Raw genomic sequence first — 15,793 nt, forward strand, 5'->3', positions numbered from 1 at the left:
AAATAAATCCAGTTTTGCCAGCACTATTTGTTGAAGAGACTATCCTTACTCCACTGAATAATCTGAGCACTTTTGTCAAAAATCAGTTGGCTGTATTCAGTGGATTAGTTTCTGGGCTCTCTGTTCTGTTCTGTTTATCTGTGTGTCAGTTTTTATGCCAGTACCATGCTGTCTTAATTACTATAGTTTTCCAATATGCTTTTTTTTTAAAAAAAAAGATTTATTTTATTATTTATTTGAAAGAGTTACACAGAGAGAGAAGGAGTGGCAGAGAAGGAGTGGCAGAGAGAGAGAGAGAGAGAGAGAGGGAGGGAGGGAGGGAGGTTGGTCGGTCTTCCACCCACTGGTTCACTCCCCAACTGGCTGCAACTGCTGGAGCTGCACTGATCCAAAGCCAGGAGCTTCCTCTTGGTACCTGACATGGGTGCAGGGGCTTGAGAACTTGGGCCATTTTCTCCTGCTTTCCCAGGACATAGCAGAAAGCTAGATTAGAAGTGGAGCAGTCAGGACTCGAACCAGCGCCCACATGGGATGCCAGCACTGCAGGCAGCAGCTTTACCTGCTACACCACAGCCCCAGCCCTCAATATGCTTTCAAATCAGGTATTGTGATGTCTCCGGCTTGATTTTTCTTGTTTACAATTGCTTTGGCTATTTTGTGTCTTTTATAATTCCATATGAATTTTAGTATTGTGTTTTCTAGTTCTATAAAGAATGTCATTGATATTTTAATAGGAATTGAATTGAATCTGTAGATTGCTTTAGGTAGTATAGAAATTTTAATGATATTATTTCTTCCAGTCCATCAGCAAGGAATATCTTAACATTTTTTTGAATGCTTGATGATTTCTTTCATCAATGTTTGATAATTCTCATTGTAGAGTTCTTTCACTTCTTTGATTAAATTTATTCCTAAATATTTGATTTTTTGTGGCTATTGTGAATGGAATTTCTTTCTTGATTCCTCTTTCTGTGGGTCCATCATTGGCATATAAAAGCTACTATTTTTTGTATGTTTATCTTGTAATCTGCCACTTTACTTAATTGGTTTATCAATTCTAACAACTTTTTCATGGAGTATTTAGGTTTTTCCTTCTATAACATCATGTTATCTGCAAACATGGATAATTTGACTTATTCATTTCCAATTTTGATGCCCTTTATTTTTTTCTCTTTCCTAATTTTTCTTTCTTTCTTCTTTTTAAAGATTTATTTATTTATTTGAAAGGCAGAGTTACAGAGAGGCAGAGGCAGAGAGAAGGATGTCTCAATCTGATGTTTTCACTCTCCAAATGGTCACAATGGCTAAAAGCTGTGCCAATCAGAAGCCAGAAGCCAGGAGTCAGGAGTCAGGAGTCAGGAGCCAGGAGCCAGGAGCCAGGAGCCAGGAGATTGCTCTGGGTCTCCTACATGGTTGCAGGGGCCCAAGGACTTGGGCCATCTTCTACTGCTTTCCCATGCTGTAGTAGGGAGCTGGATCAGAAATGGAGCAGCTGGGACTTGAACCAGCACCCACATGGGATGCCAGCACTGCAGATGTGGCTTTATCCGCTGTGCAACAGCGCCAGCCCCCCTAATTTTTCTTGTTAAAACTTCAAGTACTGTATTGAATGAGAGTGGTGAAAGTGGACATCCTTGTCTTGTTCTAGATCTGAGAGTAATTCTTTCACCTTTTCTCCGTTCAGTATGACATTGGCTGTTGGTTTACAGTTTTGAGGAATGTTCCTCTTATACCTAACCTGGGGAGAGTTTTTATCATGAAGGGTGTTTAATCTTAGCAGACGCTTTCACTGCATCTGTTGAGAGGACGATGTGGTCCTGGTTTCCCTGCTCCAAGCCTGGCAGTTGCTCTGACAGCTCTCCCAGCTGAAGTAAAAGTTAGCAGGTGACTATGAAATTCCCTCTAAGCTAAAACTGGGAGCACTGTGCATGCAGCAATTTCTTCCTACCTTAAAGTGACAAGATGGTGGCTCACAGCCAGCAGCTGGCTGTACCATGTGGCTGCCTCTGTCAGTATCTCATCTTTTCTCTGTATGTTCCACAAAGTCCACATTATTTTTTTTTTCTCACTTCTTCACAGAAAATTTCTGTCAGTCAAACCTCTGGAAATGTAGTCCATCCTTCATTCTTTTCATACCACAGAACAGCTGAAGTTTGTGTGGCTATATCCCATTCAGCCATCTTGGATACTGGAGTCTTATTTTTTAACCCATTCAACCAGTCCGTATCTTTAAATTGTGAGAATTTAGGCCATTTACATTCAAGGTTTTTATTGGTAAGTAATGACTTGTTTGTGCTATTTTCCCATAAATATTCCTATTGTTTGCTTTGGATTTCCTTTGTACTTTTACTAGGAGGTTTTCTGCCTTCATATTCTTTAATGATGCTGATCATTCTTCTCTGTTTGTGAGGCTGGCTGGATGGTGACAAATTCTTTCAATTTCTGTTTGTTTTGAAAAGTCTCTATTTTACCTTCATTTATAAATGAGAGGTTTTTTGGCCTGACAGTTTTTTTCTTTCGGGACTTGGGCTATAACTCCCCATTCTCTCCTAGCCTGTGGGGCTTCTGATGAGAAATCACCTGTCAAACTAGAGATTCTTTGAAGTTAGTTTTTCATTTCTCTCTTGCACATTTTAGGATCTTTTCTTTATATTATATTCTGAAAATTTGACTACAGGGCTGGTGCCTACAGTGCCAGCATCTCATGTGGGTGAACAAGACCCCAGCAGAAGGAACAGGCCATCAAGGAGAGAGGAGCCTTTCTCTGAAGGGAGGAAGGAACCTCCACTGTGATACGGCCTTGACTAAACAAGAACTTAATACTTTACCCTTTTAGTATTTTTTTATGTTCTACTTAAAACTATTGGTTGAACTCTGTAATTAATACACAATTATTCTTAGGTGTTTAATTAATGCTATAACTAGTACTCAAATAGTATTTTACACTTTGTGTTTCTGTGTGGGTGCAAACTGTTGAAATCTTTACTTAATATATGCTAAATTCATCTTCTGTATATAAAGATAATTGAAAATTAAAAAAAATAAACAGATATTGATTGTTAAAAAAAATAAACACCCAAGAATAGTTGTGTGCCAATTAAAGAGTTCAACCAATGGTATTAAGCAGAACAAAAAGAATACTAAAAGGAATAAAGTAGTAAGTTGTTCCTCGATAGTCAGGATAAGTCACTACCGTATTCTTAACTCATTGTCAGCTTCTTAATCTGCCTGAAGCATGTCCACGTACCACAGGTTAAGAATTCCTGCTCTAATCCAGCCCATTCATTTGAACAACGGGGATTCATTGACTCAGCAAGAGGTCACCAGTATCTGAAGCCAGGCAGTCCACCGTCAGTCTGCTGCTGCTCTTCTTCCACCAAAGTCCCCTCATATTCTCATACTATTGATAGCCACTCAGCAATGGATAAACAATAAGTAGGACGCCTAGCAGACCCATAAGCAAGGCAGATGCATGTTTTCTTGGGGTCTGTAGCCTGCTTAATTAAGTATAGCGAGGGAAAAACCACATGTGCTCTATCGCTGTCAGGATCTGCTAAAGGCCCACAGGCTGTGCAGTAGGTGTTCTAAGTTGTGGTTCCCTCACAGATCCTGCTCTCAGGCTACAGGCACTGGGGCTTCAGCTCATACTTTGGCTCCTGGCCTTTATTCCTCATCCTGGAAGACTTGGAACAAGCCAGGAGGTCCCTGGGAAGGTACCTTGGAGAAAGAATTCACTGTTTGTCCCAGACTAGTCTTCCCTTGTCCCCATGTTGGCTGTGGAGAATGGTCCGGCTTTCAGGGCAGCCACGTACCCAATTCTCAGCGGCAGCAGGTTGCCTGGCTATCAAGAAGCTGAAGTCTTGTAGGGTTGCAGGACCCATCCCAGGGAGGGTAGCTCCTGGAGTCTGGAGGAGGGTGGGGGAGAAAGAGGCAGCAACCAGGCAGACGCCCAGATCCCTAACTGGGTGAATGTGCCTCTATGGGGGTGGGCCTGGGGCCCTCACGGTGCAGCTTGTTCATGGGTACTGCTCTCTGAGTCTTGCAGCTCCGGAGGGCTGGAGAAGGGCTCAACGTGCTGAGCTCCAAAAGCACCATCTGCCCGGAAGGCCAGTCCCACTGTGGCTGGAACCTGTGGCCATGCTCTCTGGCTGGTAAAGCCACATTCTCCCAGCGTCTTGTAGGCATCCAGAAGCTGGTTGGCCTTGCACAGCTGTTGCTCATCGGGCAGCTGCTTGAAGATGCCCTGGATGTTGCGCTTCGGTTTGAGCATGGTACTTGGTTCCTCGGCATCACTGAAGATGGTGATTTGGTGATGGCAGATCATGAGGAGAACATCCATCACACTGGCTGCTTCTCCTCTTGACACGCAGGTGCTGGCAGATGTGTTTTGATGAAGAAACCTACAGGATCTTCTGTCAAGGGATGGACAGGTCCAAGTGGGACAGCCGGCTGCACTGAGCTACTGCACAGACACTGCCTATTTAAGACGGCGTGCAAGGGGAACAATAAGAACAAGGAGAGAAGAGGAGTGATTCTATTATTCATGCCTGTATCTTGAAGCTAATCATTGTAATTTCCCGTCTAAAAATGCTGCTTGCTCAGAGGAAACGACCGTATTCTAATAAGTACTTGTTTATGAAACCTGCAGTAATTGGATTGGAATGTGAGTTATTAAACTGTGTATGGGGTGGTGCTTCTTGCCAGATGTTTAATGATTACGTTCCAATGTACGGGGCTTGCCTGTCGCCTGGGAAGATAATACTCCCAGGGAGAAAACTAACTGTGGGTTGGAGCGAGGTTGTCTTTCACAGACTTCTGAAATAACTGGGATGAAGAGATGCTTGCAAATCACAGACTTCAGCTGCCTCATTTTAGAGATGGGTAGACAGACCTCGTGCATAAAGGTCAAGCTCAGGCTGTTCAGTGATCACAGTGACAATTAATTGCTCCTTTGTGTCCTCATAGTACTCAAACATTCCTTATGCCAGAATCTTCAACTTGGCTTTGTCAACTGCTATTTCTTCTTCCTTCCACTGGGAGAGGTTAGAAAGTAAACCCATTTTTGTTGAAGCTAGGATGCCTGTTGCAGGGGAAGTCCTACTGCTTGGTTGTTCTTGCCTGAGACTTTCCCGCAGCGGTGCCTATACAGAGCCAAGGTGGTGGCAACATGAGTGTTCAGAAGCTGCTGTGATGGCTGAATGCATCGTGTCACTGTATAGTTAACATCTACTAGGGCTGGAAGGGACAGTGGTAGCTACAGCCTGTAACCTTGGAATTGCAGCAGTGGTAGCACGTCTTGGAATGCCATGGTCTCAGCTTCTGTCCCTCCTGGCCCTCTGGCTTTTGGAGTGCTTATGGCATTGGTAATTCCCTGTGTTAAATCTCCTTTGACTTGGAATATTTACAGTGATTTTTTTCCCTTTGTATTGAACTCTGACCTACACATATCTCTGTGCTAGTACAAATCATACTTATTGTGATGGCCAATATTCTTTATTTCCTAAGCACTTATCTTACCTTTCCTGTGTCACACAGAATGTAGCCCCATGTACATCCTCCTAGAACCTTAAGCTCAGGAAGTCCAAAATTAATATCAGTATCTACCTCGTCTCCATACTTGCTCTTCCTATTGAGTTTTCTTTGCCCATACTGTTCCCTACTTCTTTGTAACTCAGGTTTGGATAAATCTTTGATTTTCTCCTACTGCGCTCATATGTAGTCACTGGTCAAATCTTAGTATTTCAGTGATATGCAGGCCTGTTGGTTTTAAATGACACATATAGATCGGACTAATGAATAAACTTAATACAATCACTTCCATAGCTGGAACTCAGCTTCAGGCATGGTTGGATCTAGGAATTCAGACCACACCATCAAGATTTGTTTGTTCTCTTGTTCTCCAGGCTGGACTTTGTGCCGATTCCTCTCTAATGGTGCACTCATGACCCTTGGTAGCTCCAGGCTTATGCATTCCTTATGTTAAGCCATGTAGTGGTAAGGTTAATCTTTTCTAATATTTCAAATAAAGTCCTAGGAAAAGTCTTTTGGGGGTGAAATTGAACTGCCTGCTTGTAATCTTCGGCATTTCAGAGTATTACCTTATTTGCAGGTGTAGTTAGTTAACTTACCATAAGGTCATAATAGAGCAGGATGGGTCCTTAATCCAACATGACAGGTGCCCTCCTAAAAAGAAGAGAGAGACACAGAGGAGAATGCTGTGCAAAGACAAAGAGACATAGGGAAGAGGGATAAATGTGAAGATAGAAGTAGAAATTAGAGTGACATCAGCTGGAGCAAAACACACATGGGACTACCAAGTTTGGAAGGGACTTGGGAGGGCGCCTGGCCCTGCAGACACCTTCAGTTTGGACTTCTAGTCTTCAGACCTGTGCTGAAATAAATCTGTTGTAAGCCACCCCATTTGTGGTTCTTGGCTTTGGCATCACTGTTGCCAGGAGACTGGAATAAGATGATTGGCCATGGCTGGCGCCGCGGCTCACTAGGCTAATCCTCCGCCTTGCGGCGCCGGCACACCGGGTTCTAGTCCCGGTCGGGGCGCCGGATTCTGTCCCGGTTGCCCCTCTTCCAGGCCAGCCCTCTGCTGTGGCCAGGGAGTGCAGTGGAGGAGGCCCAGGTGCTTGGGCCCTGCACCCCATGGGAGACCAGGAAAAGCACCTGGCTCCTGGCTCCTGCCATCGGATCAGCGCGGTGCGCCGGCCGCAGCGCGCCGGCCGCGGCGGCCATTGGAGGGTGAACCAACGGCAAAGGAAGACCTTTCTCTCTGTGTCTCTCTCTCACTGTCCACTCTGCCTGTCAAAAAAAAAAAAAAAAAAAAAAAAAAAAGATGATTGGCCAGGCCTGGGATGTGTGCCATCACATGTGTCATTTCACTCAAATGACCTCGCCTGGGAGGCAGGTGGGGAGGGAATGATAGTTCTGTCCGGGAAAACTGGGGAACGTTTACCAGAAAGGGAGAATGGAAGCTGCATGGACGAGAAGTCTAGGTATCTCCTGTAGCCTTTATTGTCCTATTCAGGCCCCAGCACTTCCTGCTTGGGCTACAGATGGAATTTCTCAACTTTCCTTCACGCTTTCCTCCTCTTCTCTCAGTGCATTTTGTACAAGTTGCAGAGTTAGTGCACCTTGAATTTGGTTTGGCTTTTCCCTTGTCTTGTGCAAAATCCCTCAGAGGCCCTCTAAACCAATAGAGTGAGATCCTGCTCTTTGATCTGGCCTTGAAAAGCAGTTCAAGCTGGAGCTGGCTTCCAACCCCCCCCCCCCCATCTCTATAAATACAATTCCACTTACGTTTAAAGTCTAAATGAAATTCCATCTTCTCCAAGAATCTTCGCAGATGTGTCTGTGGATGAAGATTTTCTTCATTTCCGTGTAGGCACTTGTCTGAGCTTGGGAGGGTGGCTGTAACTAAGTACCATAAGCTGGCTGCTTTAAACAACAAAAATTCATTTGCTTATGGTTCTGGAGGCTGGAAGTTCAAGATCAAGGTGTCAGCAGATTTGCGTTCTCCTGAAGTCTCTCTCCTTAACTGGCACTTGCTGCTATCCTGGTGTGTCCTCACAGGGACTTTTCTGTGTGCCTGCCTTCCTTTTTTTTTTTTTTTTTTTTTTTTTTTTTTTTTTTAAAGATGTATTTGCTTAAGAGAGACAGGTACAGAGAGAGAAGGAGAGGCAAAGAGAGAAGTCTTCCATCCTCTGATTTACTCCCCAAATGACTGCAATGGCCAGGCCTGGGCCAGAATGTAGCCAGGAACCAGGAGCTTCATCTTGGCCAACCACCTGGTGAAAGGGTCCAACTACTTGGGCCATACTCCACTGCTTCCCCAGGTGCATTAGCAGGGAGCTGGATAGGAAGTGGAGCAGGCAGGATGTGAACTGGCAGCCATGTGGGATTCCAGCATCACAGGTGGTGGCTTCACCTGCTACCCCACAGTGCCAGCCCTGGTGCCTTCCTTCCTTTTTTTTTTTTTGAAGGTTTTTATTTAATGAATATAATATGAAATTTATATTCATATTTATATTTCATATTTACAGCTTTTATGGATATAGTGTTTCTTCCCCCCATTCCCACCCTCCCACCCTCATTCCCATCCCACCTCCTACTCCCTCTTCCATTCCGTTTTTAATTAAGATTAATTGTTAATTCACTTTATATACAGAAGAGCAACTCTGTACTAAGTAGAGATTTAAATTGTTTGCAATCATATGGACACACAAAGTATAAAGTACTGTTTGAAGACACATTTTACCGTTAACTCTCATAGTACACCTCATTAAGGAAAGAGGTCCAACATGGGGAGTAAGTGCACAGTGACTCCTGTTGTTGATTTAACAATTAACACTCTTATTTTTTGACGTCAATGACCACCCGAGGCTCTTGACATGAGCTGCCAAGGCCTTGGAAGCCTTTTGAGTCTACAGTCTCTGTCGGTATTTAGACAGGGCCATGTGCAAAGTGGAAGTTCTCTCCTCCCTTCAGTAAAAGTATATCCTTCTTTGATGGGCCCTTCTTTCCAATTGGGTCTCACTCACAGAGATCTTTTAGGGAGAACCATTTTTGCCACTATGTCTTGGCTTTCCCTGCCTGAAATGCTCTCATGATATTTTCAGCCAGAGCCAATGCCTTAAGGGCTGATTCTGAGGTCAGAGTGCTGTTTAGGTGCCTTCCTTCTTATGAGGAGTCACATTGGATTAAAATCCACCCAAATTACCTCATTTTAGTTGATCACGTCTTTGAAACTCTGTCTTCAAACAAGGTCATCTTCTGAAATACTGGAGATGGAGACTTCAAATATGAATTTGTCCATAATAGCACTTGAGGTTTTCTATTTTATTTTGAGAATGCTTATGTACTTACGTCAGCTAAGAAGACGGTACGTCTGAGGGCCAGAAGCGTAACTTGCCAATATCCTTTGATATTTCAAGATGTTTACTATACTTTCTGGGGCTTAGTAAGTATTCAGCATTTTTTTGTTGGTTGATTGAGTGGTACATGAAATAACTCATAATTAATAAGAATTATTTGTTTTTCAAATTAAAAAAATTTTAAACATTTATTTGAGCGGCAAATACTCAGTGACATGTGGGTTGGGGAAGAGGAAGAGAGGGACTTCCATTTACTGATTCCTCCCCAAAAGGTCTGCAAAAGATGTGGAATTGAATTAACAAGATCACCCATTCAGAAAGTGCTAGGTTCTAGGAAGCAAGGTATGTCCTGGTGGAGGAGCCTCACCTCCTGAGAAGTGAGGTTAGGAAAGGCCTCTTGGAGGGAAGTATTGGAGCCAAGATATGAACAGTGGGAATGAAGTGGCTGTTCTGGGAGTTACTGTGGGAGGATGAGCCCTCCGAGCAGATGGAGACACAAAGACCTTGAGGGGACCCAAGTGCATGTGAGCTCTCAATTAAGCTAGCAGAAGTGCCCTCAGTGTACAAGGTTGCCCAGGCAACAGAAAGAGTCCTGGGGTCAGGGTCTTCCTTCTGACTGGCATACCCTGGGGGCATGCCTTCATGAGCAGCCTTGGGCATGTGGCTTTGCCCTGAGTGGTTTGCTCTCTTCTGCTCTGCCCGGCTGTCAGTACTGGAAGAAGATCAAGTGAGACCGTGCCGGTGAAGCCGCTTTGAAAATATAAAGCACTGTACGATTTCTAGGCGGTATCGTTATTTGAAAACATGTTCCTCACGATTAAGGGATTTAGACTTTGAATTCAGCAACTAGCTTGCTGATCACATTTTCTGAGGAGAGCAGCAGTTACCCTGGCCCAGGGCTGAAAAGTGCCTGCGTCAGGCTTTTCAAATCAGACTGATAAGAATCACGTAGAGGCAGCAGCACGGATCTGAGAGCTGTTGGATGGCAAGACTGAATTCCAATTTTCTTTTCTATTGAGACTCTACGTGCAGAATTTTGAATGGATGATCACTGTGCTGGGGCTCTTGGGTACCTGTGGGGTCTTGGCGTTGGTTTATAGGTGGGTGTGTGGGTGTGTGGGTGTGGGGTGTTTTGTATTACATTAGAATATTCTTGAAAAGACCCTCCTACTCAGATATCTTAAGCATTTCACAGATACCAGTGAACTCTCACATATGTATTAAAATTTTTATTTCAGAGACAGACAGAGTGAGTGATCCCATTTGCTGACTGACTCTCCAAATACCCACAACAACCCAGGTGGAGCAGGGCCAAAGTCAGGAACCAAGAATTAAATCACTCAATACAGGTCTCCCCTGTCGGTGACAGGAACCCAACCACTTGAGGCATCATCTGCTGCCTCCCAGGCTCAACATTAGCAGGCAACTCGCGTTAGGAGTGGAGCTGGGAATCAAACCTAGGCACACTGATATGGGATGTAGGCTTTTTTTTTTTTAAATTTACTTATTTATTATATATATATATATATTTTTTTTTGGACAGGCAGAGTTAGACAGTGAGAGAGACAGAGAGAAAGGTCTTCCTTCCATTGGTTCGCCCCTCAAATGGCTGTTATGGCCAGCGCTTTGCGCTGATCCGAAGCCAGGAGCCAGGTGCTCCTCCTGGTCTCCCATGGGGTGCAGGACCCAAGCACTTGGGCCATCCTCCACTGCACTCCCAGGCTACAGCAGAGAGCTGGACTGGAAGAGGAGCAGCCAGGACAGAATCTGGTGCCCCGACTGGGACTAGAACCTGGCGTGCTGGTGCCGCAGGCGGAGGATTAGCCAAGTGAACCACGGTGCCAGCCACTTATTTATTTTAAAGTCAGAGTTCCACAGAAAGATGGAGGAGGGGAGAAAGAGAGAAAGAGAGAAAGAGAGAGAGAGATCTCATCCACTAGTTCACTTCCCAAGTGGCTGTAACAGCCAGAGGTAGACCAGACTGAAGCCAGGAGCCAAGAGCTTCATCCAGTCTCCCACATGAGTACAAGGGCCCAAGCATTTGGGCTATCTTCAGCTGCTTTCCCAGACATTTTAGAAGGGAGCCAGACTGGAAGTGGAGCAGCTAGGACTCGAAGCTGGCACCCATATGGGATACCAGTGTTGCAGGCAGTGGCTTTACCTGTTATATCACATCACCGGCCCTAATGGGTTCAGCATCTGAACCCTTAGGCTAAATGCTCACCCCAGTCACATATTTTCTTGAATAGGAAGATTGTACTAAGACACATAGAGATGAAAGGTACAGGACATTGCTTTCATAAGAGCTAATTATTTCTAAGGTATTGGTAATAAAATGTATTTTACTTGGACTTGTTCTCTAGTTTCTCTTCCCCATCCTGTGAATCCACCTTCCTACATTTCTTGTCCTCAGTTTTATGTGCTCAACACAAACTTTCATAACTTGAAGGTCCTTGAGTACAGGTGACTCTTGTTCATGACTGCTCACTCTGAAGGCTTGCAGGAAGGGAGGCCTTTGAGATGATGGACTTGTATGCTGGGAAGGTCATGGATGCTGATGGAGTTGTGGGACTGTCAGAGAAAGGGAGTGTCCCTTCCATTCCTATCTGCAGAGAAGGAAGGAAGACATACCATGGGAACTTTATTCAAGTTTAGAAAATAATCAGGGGGTGGCTTTGTGCTTCACTGGGTTAAGCCACCACCTGCCCTGTTGGAATCCCAGGTGAGTGCCACAGAGTCCTGGCAGCTGGAGGCTTTGTGCCTGCCTCGTCCCACTCTGAGTTTGTTGGTCAGACTCCTGCTCTCTGGCTGTCTCTCTTATTTTCCCCCACTCCCCTGTTACTGATTCATTTTATTGGACATTCTGTTCGTAGTAACTCAGCTTCAGCTGCTGGGCCATGTGCCTTCCTCGTCTGCTTCTGATCCTGTCAGCAGTTTTCAGGCTGGCCAAGTGTGTGAGCGTCATCCTTGGGACTTGGGATTTTTCAGAGAGTGCTGTCTAGAAGAGTCCCTCGTAACCCAGGACGAAGCATTATCCTCGTGGTGTTGTCCTTGCTGCTTTCCTGCATTTGCTTCTCCAGGGAGACTGGCAGCTGTTGGCTTTTTCTCTCTGTATCTCTCTGTACGTCTCTGTCCTGTCTCTGTATTTCTCTGTCTCTGTTTCTTTCTCTCACACCCACACTCACACTCACCACCTGCAATAGTGTGTCACTAGAAATATTCTCAGCTAGATACAGGGAGCAAATCTCCTGGAAGCATATTGGGCTAATTAAGGGGGGAGAGTGGCTAGTTACTATAACTTTTATGAATTTAAGACATTGCTATATAATACATGTTCAACATACAAATATTACAAAATGAAGATCAACAGAAAAGAAAATGAAATTAATTTAATGCATAAGGAATTTTTGCTATTAAATCCTAGTTTTTGTTAATTGAAGTAATCTATGAATTGTATGAAATGTTCAAATACTTCAGAAGAACAGGAGATAAAGAACAAGATCCTCTAGTACTAGACTGTAATCTCTTCTTAAGACAGAAGATTTTAGAAATTTAGTATGGTTATACCAATGTATTCTTTTTCTAATATTCATTTAAAAGGCAGTGTTAGAGAGAGAGAGAGAGAGAGAGAGAAGGAGAGAGAGAGAGAGAGAGAGAGAGAGAGAAGGAGAGAAAGAGAGAAAGAGAAAAAGGGAAAGAGAGGGAGAGAGAGAAGAGAGACACACACAGACACAGATCTTCCATCTGTTGGTTCACTTCCCAGATGACTACAACTCCTGCCTGGACTGGACCAGGTAAAGTCAGGAGCATGGAACTCTATCCTGGTCTCCCATATAAGTACAGGGGCCCAAGTACTTGGACCACTTCTGCTGCTTTCCCAGGCTCATTAACAAGGAGCTGGGTCAGAAGTGGACCAGCCAGGACTCAAACTGGTGCCCATATGGGATGTTAGCAGTGGCTTAAACTGTTGACACCTCTCCTTCCTTCTTTCCTTCCTTTCTTCCCTCCTTCCTTCCTTCAAAAGATTTATTTATTTGTTTCAAAGAGAGAGAAAGAGAGATCTTTCTTGTCTGGTGATTGACTCCCCAGATGGCTACACTATCCAAGGATGGGCCAGGCTTCATGAAGCCAAAAACTGTAACTCCATCCTGGTCTCCCTCATGGGTGGCAGGAACTCAAGCGCTTATGCCATCACTTGTTGCTCTTTCATGTACATTAGCAGGGAGCTGGGTCAGAGACAGAATAGCCCAGACTTGAACTGGCACTCTGATACAGGATGCCAGTGTTGCAAACAGTGACTAAACCCACTGTGTTTCCCTATATGATTTTTTTTAAAAACTCCAAAAATGAGAAAATAGTATACATACTATTCTCTTTATTTTTAAAATTTTTGTTTATTTTCATGTTAGCTGAAAAGCAGAGAAACACATACAGAGAGAGACAGTTCTTTGATCTGTTGGTTCACTCCTCCAATTCCCACAATAGTCAGATCTGGGCCAGAATGACAGCAAAGCTCAGAACTCCATCCAGGTCCCTCATGTGGGTGGTAGGGACCCAGGTATTTGAGCCATTGCCTGCTGCCTCCTAAGATATGCATTAGCAGGAAACTGGAATTGAGAGTGGAGTAGCTGGGACTTGAACCAGGGATGCTAATAGGCAATTCAGGCATCCCAAACAGTGGCTTAGCCACTACACCAGCCATTCACCCCTATTTTTTTTACTTAATGATTTCCAGATACCTTTCAATGAGTTGTTAAATATGTCAAAATATTCCATAGTTACTATGTGCAATTATGAATGATATACTCTTTTGTGGATATTTCTGGAATACGTATTGTAATACAAAGAGAAGCAAAAAAAAAAAAAAATGGAGGGGGGGAGACACTGAGTACCAGTGGGAAATGATATTTCATTATTCCAGAATCTCACATTCATGCTATCTTTGTGGAAGGATGTGACAAGTTAATTAATTCATCTTTCCTGTAACCTAAGCCACACAAATCCTCCCTACATGCTGAATTATGTCTTTGATGCTGGCAGTGACACAACCCACAGACCCCCATGGCATTTGGAGTCAGTCATGCTGTATTCAAGGACATAGGACAAAAGCTGAACTGCTTTCCTGGAACCTTGGCAGTGCCATTCTTGAGAGCAGGTGTTTAGGGAGTGGGCTCTGCCTTCTAGTGCTGAGTACTGATGGATACACTTACTTATGTGTTATTTAATAAACATATTTTTGTGACACATGGGGCCTTTTAAATTTGAGGCTCAGTGCAAGGACCCTTTGTGCCAAGGTCTGTGGGTGGAATCATACGCTGAGATGACTGAGCTGATAATTAAAATACTGAATTATGTGCATGTGGTTGGGGATAGCTGCTATTCTGAATCCTGTGTGATCTTTCATTACAACCCTTGCGGCCCTGACCCTCCCTAAGCACCAACTCCCTGGCTCTCCCCATGATCCCACAACTGAAATGGCAATGCTGAGCATAGAAAGGGCTTCGACGACACCCTGCTAGAGCCAATGTTTGCACCCGTTTGGATTTGTACAGAAAAACTTGCGGATATGGACTAGTGATAGTAGGAGGAAAGTGGGTTCTGTGAGAAAACAGAGCTCAGATGATGGTCTGTGATGCTCCGGGTCACATTGATTTCACCAGCTGTCACAATGACCACCTTGCTCTGTCCAAAACAGGTATGTTTGTTATGAACCCAGAAGCAAGGTATATGGGTGTCACATGATTTATGACATTGCAACCACATTAACTGTTAACATGAAAGTGATGCTTGAGGGGCTGGCATTGTGGTGCAGCAGGTTAAGCCACTGCCTGTGGCATTGGCATCCTATATGGGTTCCTATTCAAGTTTCAGACTCTACTTCCAATCTAGCTCCCTACTAATGTGCCTGGGAAAGCAGCAGAAGACAGCTCAAGTGCTTGGGCCTCTGCACTCATGTGAGAGACCCAGATGATGCTCCTGGCACTGCCCAGCACTGGCCATTGAGGCCATTTGGGGAGTGAACCAGTGGATGGAAGATTATCTTTACCTCTCTCTCTGTCTCTGTCTCTCTCTCCTTGTGTATCTCTCCCTCTTTCTCTGTAACTGCATTTAAAAAAATCTTGAAAGAAAGAGAAAAAGAGATGCTTGGGGGCCTGAAAAGATCCTGTATGGAATCAGCAGCAGAACATCTGCAAAGACAAGGATTGGGAGTCAATTCTTCCTTCTTTGTCTATCAACTCTAATAAATAAGTCTGTTTTTCTTATTAAGAAACTTGACATTTACTGCACTTAATTTAATTGTTTGGATTGGGTGGAAGTAGAGTAAGTGATTTTTCTGTGCTATAAATCTGGTGGTTAACAAAGAACCAACTGGAGAAAAATCACAATCTGATTTATTGGAGATAACATTTGTTAGACTATTTTCTCCTTCCAGTCTTTCTTCCATACGTATTAATATAAATAGGTATCCCTACTTCTTAAAGCTTGGGGTTATTTTATCATATGGTTTTGTATTCTGTTGGTAATGATTGAAATTATATTGAAAGCAATGGCCAAATGATTAAATATTCTCCAGAATAGGATATTTAATGTTTATGCAATAGTTTATTAAAGTGCTAAATCAACACTTATTTGACATGTTTTCTATTTTGGACATTTAGTTGACTTTCAAGTTTTTGCTTTTCTCAATGACTGTCTGATAAATGGCCATGTGTTTTTCCATAACTTTTCTTTAGAATGAAACATCTTGGCCGGTGCCACGGCTCAATAGGCTAATCCTCTGCCTTGCGGCGCTGGCACACCGGGTTCTAGTCCCGGTCGGGGCGCCGGATTCTGTCCCGGTTGCCTCTCTTCCAGGCCAGCTCTCTGCTGTGGCCAGGGAGGGCAGTGGAGGATGGCCCAAGTGCTTGGGC

The 15,793-nt window shown here is 44.0% G+C and overlaps 1 protein-coding gene and 1 pseudogene across 24 annotated transcripts in view; one reads left to right on the forward strand and one right to left on the reverse strand.

Annotated features, from left to right (window-relative positions):
- The window catches only part of LOC127490526 (uncharacterized), a 451,570-nt gene that overhangs the window by 29,437 nt on the left and 406,340 nt on the right, over positions 1-15,793 (forward strand). The window contains exon 2 of one of the 24 annotated variants that reach the window (XR_016236409.1): positions 4,371-6,401. The exons of the other annotated variants lie outside the window; for them this stretch is intronic. The gene's annotated coding sequence lies outside the window, so the exon portion shown is untranslated. Of the gene's footprint in view, positions 1-4,370; positions 6,402-15,793 lie in introns of those variants that run through there. 24 annotated transcript variants of the gene reach the window in all.
- Positions 4,001-4,343, reverse strand: LOC100348383 (elongin-B pseudogene; annotated as a pseudogene).

Source organism: Oryctolagus cuniculus, chromosome 6 (genome assembly GCF_051225735.1).
Source record: "Oryctolagus cuniculus isolate XC-2025 breed Fujian yellow rabbit chromosome 6, ASM5122573v1, whole genome shotgun sequence".
Lineage (NCBI taxonomy): Eukaryota > Metazoa > Chordata > Mammalia > Lagomorpha > Leporidae > Oryctolagus > Oryctolagus cuniculus.